This window comes from Bos javanicus, chromosome 9 (genome assembly GCF_032452875.1).
Source record: "Bos javanicus breed banteng chromosome 9, ARS-OSU_banteng_1.0, whole genome shotgun sequence".
NCBI lineage: Eukaryota > Metazoa > Chordata > Mammalia > Artiodactyla > Bovidae > Bos > Bos javanicus.
Window position 1 is genome coordinate 15,294,534 of NC_083876.1, and position 5,343 is coordinate 15,299,876.

Here is a 5,343-nt window from a genome sequence, read left to right on the forward strand (position 1 = left end):
TTTAGGTCAGGCAGGTCTACTTCTTTGAATATAAATAACCATTCATAACATTTTCTAAAATCAAAGTGGTTGCCATAATCCCACAAATAATGGGATTCTCTTACTGTCTTGTATATGTGACAAGATAAAAGTTATTAACATAGGGGATGCATAGCTCCTTTCCCTCCAACTGCTTCCACAAAGCTCTCTAGGGCTGCCTACTTAAGCTTCTTCTTGCTTTAGGAGTGGAAAAGAAAGGCATAGAAAGAACCGCTGTTCTCAGGGGACTGCATATATCTCAGAGCATATGGCCTGGTGCTCAGAAGCTGGGGCAGTCTAGAGTCTGAGAACAGTCTTGAAGGTTAGGGTAGTGAGAGATCCCTAGGAATTTCAGAGTATTGGTGACAAGAGTGGACAGGGAATTTTATTAAGAGATCCCATGATTTAAGCAATTGGATTCCTTTAAATTTCCAAGAGAGAGATGACTCAAGATTGAAATTTCTTTTGGAGCTGCACGTTAAATATAACCACTCCCACGCTGAACCATGAGAGTCTCCTTTTGCTTTATTATCCTTGTGTTAAACTCTGAATTAGTGAAGGAGTGTCAGTGATTTTTTTTTAAGTATGCATAAAGAAAATAAAAAACAGAATTGAAAAGAAAAACTGGATTTTCAAATAGAACTTATACAAAGAAAAGAGAAACTCTGCACACCGTAGATAAGAGGACTGGAGCTGAAAAGGGCTGGTTTATCTTGACCTACCAGAGCTGGAAGGAAGAATCTAAGTATCAAACTCCCCTTACTTTGCTTTTCACACTTACCAAACATTTTTGATATCTTGCTTACTTTGGTACCAGCAAATGGATGCCAGATAAGATACAAGTAATCCAGCCAGTGGAAACATTGATCTTTAAAAAAAGTTAATAAAGTGATCTTCTAGGATACACAAACACACTGACCTATTATATGTTTGACTAGAGTAAACCAGATACTTGAACGCTGTGATTATTAAAGTTCCAGAACTCTGAAGAACAGAGACCATATCCTGGCCAGCAGTAATTTACCAGAATTTAATGCCAGTCAGTGTGGGCTAAACATCACTACAGATATGAAAACAAAGTATAACAAAGGACAAAAAAATCTCTGATGCAATTATGATCATTAAGAAACTATACCTAGAGTACTGATTTAAAATTCATAGAAGTGCTGTGGAATATTAGTCAGTAATAACAACTCATTCCATTAACTTGTTAACTAATAGTAAGGCCATTTCTTCAAAGAAATTTCACATGTTGGCTGAGGTAATGCTGGTGTCTGCTAACCAAAGCACATTCTTCATGCATTGAAAGCTGATCATCTATTGGTCTACTCAGCCATGCATATTTGAAAGAATAATCACAATAATATTGATCACATTAATCACATTAGTAATAAAGGCCACATCAGTATTAGTATTATTAACAATAATCTCAACAGCCTTGAGTCTGAAGAATATTTGGTGTTTGTTTACACATATATGTATAGTCTAAATCCTCCTGTCACGTGACACATTACAGAATGGACTCAGTCACATAAAGGCTCTAACTTGCAGCCACCTAAATGGGTTTGTTTTCCAAAATACCTAAAGACCCTGCTAAAGACTACTAAGTCATCTCCCATAGTCTGGCATGGATATAGGGACGTTCACCAGGGATTCCAGCATTTTTGTGTATTTTGAAGTTCATGGGTAACATACATTAAGTAAGAAGTATGGCTGAATATTTTTCAAAACAAAGATTAAATTATATACATACAATAAGAATATGTAAATAGCAATACACACACAAGAAGGCATGCAGGCAGGGTGGTTAGTATTCGAAATCAGCACAGGATTACATCATGCTTTTGGATTCTTCTGAGTTTGTTTCACAGACATGCCACATATTTAAAACGATTTTGTGGCGAGGAGTTTAATTTTGATGACTAATGGTTAAAATAACATAACAAAAATGTTAGAAATATCTGGAAAATATAGACTGGTTGTTTTGCACACACTGAGGAGCAGAGGAAACCTGATCTCAGCAGGTGCATGTTAAATGTTAACATCTCACCTCCATTAACAGCAGTATTACCTAAAATAAAGTGTGCATTCAGAATCTTGTGGTGTTTTGATGTTAGAATATTTGGTTCATCATCAGATGAACAATTATTAAGTACCTTCCATGTTCAAATTACTATACTATAGGAGACATAAAGAAATCTATAAAAACACTTCCTGTTTTTAACTAAATTTAGTTGCTTCCAAACTGTAGCTATTTGATGTTCAGTTCAGTTCAGTTGCTCAGTCATGTCCGACTCTGCGACCCCATGAACCGCAGCACGCCAGGCCTCCCTGTCCATCACCAACTCCCAGAGTTCACCCAAACTCACGTCCATCGAGTCGGTGATGCCATCCAGCCATCTCATCCTCTGTTGTCCCCTTCTCCTCTTGCCCCCAATCCCTCCCAGCATTAGGGTCTTTTCCAATGAGTCAACTCTTTGCATGAGGTGGCCAAAGGATTGGAGTTTCAGCTTCAGCTTCAGCTTCAGTCCTTCCAAAGAACCCTGAGGACTGATCTCCTTTAGGATGGACTGGTTGGATCTCCTTGCAGTCCAAAGTTAGTTGATCATATCTCCTGTTTTTATATCCTTTCAGAATAAAAGCTCAATTTTTATATACAATATAATGTCATCATTTTAGCATTAACTGTGTTTTTGTCAATATTTGGTGACATTAAAAAATGTTAAAGATAAGCATTCTTGGAGAGTTTAATATTGTCAGATTGAGATATGAGAGGTTTTTTTTTTAAAAAAAAATAGAGGCAAGAGTATAATTTTGAAAGTGGAGAATTGATGGTGGTTGTACTAACAAGTACATTTAACAAAATGGAGAAGGAAATGGCAACCCACTCCAGTGTTCTTGCCTGGAGAATCCCAGGGACAGGGGAGCCTGGTGGGCTGCCCTCTGTGGGGTCGCACAGAGTCGGACACGACTGAAGCGACTTAGCAGCAGTAGCAGCAGCAGTACTTGTTAAAGAAGGAAAGGCAATGTGCATGAATCATTACAAGTCAACTACTACAGACTGACAACTGAAATAAGCAAACATCCAGGGGCACTGGCTCATTAACATTATTGTAACATGTGTAGTAAATCAATTTACGAGGCAAGAACTACAAAAGTGTCTAGAGAACTTTTCAGATGACTATAACACCATCAATTCAAAATAACTTTTTACTAGGTAACATAAAGGAAAGATACAAAACTCAAAAAGTAGAAAAGGATATATGGTAAAAGGTGAATCTCCCTTCTATCTCAGCTCTCTTCTCAGAAGAAAAGGACTGCTACTAGTTGCTTGCAGCTAAAACCACCTTTTGTATGACCTTAACTTTACTCTTTCCATCCTTCTTGGTTGTCTCCAGCCTTAAGCCATGCACACTTTCTCTACATGGTGTATAAAGAGGACAATATTACAGAGTTCACACTCTGAAACGGACTAACATAATCAGTGTGAAACTGCTAGTTAGCCAACTTGTCAAGATGATGTTAACTTCATGATGATAGAGAACTTCACCCCTTTGTCAAGGTGTATTTCAGAACTGCTGCTGCTGCTAAGTCACTCAGTTGTGTTCCACTCAGTGCAACCCCATAGACGGCAGCCCACCAGGCTCCCCTGTCCCTGGGATTCTCCAGGCAAGAACACTGGAGTGGGTTGCCATTTCCTTCTCCAATGCATGATAGTGGAAAGTGAAAGTGAAGTCGCTCAGTCATGTCCGACCCTCAGCGACCCCATGGACTACAGCCTTCCAGGCTCCTCCATCCATGGGATTTTCCAGGCAAGAGTGGGTTTATCTGAAGTAATCACTATGCCAGAGTGGGTGGAATTAGCCTGATTGGGTTATACAAACCAAGCACGCCCAAAGCCTTGTTGAGGCACCCTCAGGGTCTAGGATCCTAAATCTATTTGTGACATTGACAAAGACATTGAAGAAGACACAACTTCTTTGATTTTAAATTCAGAAAAGCAAAGCAAAATACATGACCGGCCTAAAATTGTGAGGATAAAGTGAGCATATTTATTTATGCAGGCTTAGGTAAAGTTCTTCTATAAACTTAATAGAAAATCATTTAATTGATAAAATTATTTCATATTACAATCTAGTGTTTTAAGTCTGTTATTGCTGCTGCTGCTGCTAAATCGCTTCAGTCGTGTCCGACTCTGTGTGACCCCATAGACGGCAGCCCGCCAGGCGACCCCGTCCCTGGGATTCTCCAGGCAAGAACACTGGAGTGGGTTGCCATTTCCTTCTCCAATGCATGAAAGTGAAAAGTGAAAGTGAAGTCGCTCAGTCGTGTCCGACCCTCAGCGACCCCATGGACTGCAGCCTTCCAGGCTCCTCCATCCATGGGATTTTTCAGGCAGGAGTACTGGAGTGGGGTGCCATTGCCTTCTCCTAAGTCTGTTATTAGGTTAGAGAAATTTCCTAATGATTAAAACAGGTATTCAGAAGAATACTAGGTTTTGTAGTGTATGACCACAAAGCCACTTAGGTTGGAAGATTGATGACTTAAAGATTTTACATTTTACTATTAAAACAGTAAAAAGAAAGAACGAACTGTGAAGATTAAACAAAATATAATGATACAAATGAATGGAAGGGGTTACCCGATGCTTAATTCTGTCACTAAGAAGAGGCCAAGTTAATGCTCAAGGCCTGACCTTATTTCCATATGAGAAAAAAATGTTCACATCACAGTGTACCACTGAAATTCCAGTCCAGGTAGCTTGGCTACAACTTACTGAAACTTTAATAAGCCCAGGCTCCAAAAACAAAAAGACTGCAATTATAACATAATTCAGCAAATGTTTATTGCATATCTATTAAATGTTATATCTAGTTTTACATTGGGTTTGATTTTTCTGCCATTGTGAGGGAAGGTAGAGATTCCTAGATTATTTAAATGTGTCAACTATATCAATAATACTAGAGTAATTGTTTTTGTCAGGTAGCAGATTGAACTGTGGGCCAGTATTTTTTTTCTCTCATTATTACTGAGAGATTTTACTGTAGAAGATTTTACATTATTATAGCAATTTAAAAAATTCCTTTTGAACTCTATGGACTGTAGCTCTCCAGGCCCCTCTCTCCATGGAATTCTCCAGGCAAAAATACTGGATTGGGTAGCCATTCACTTCTCCAGGGATCCTCCTGACCCAGAGATTGAACCTGGGTCTCTTACATTGCAGGCAAATTCTTTACCATCTGAGTCACCAGGCAAGCCCCTTAGGGATAAGCCTACACATTTCTAGTTCATTTCTAAACCCACATATTTCAGACAGATTCTTAA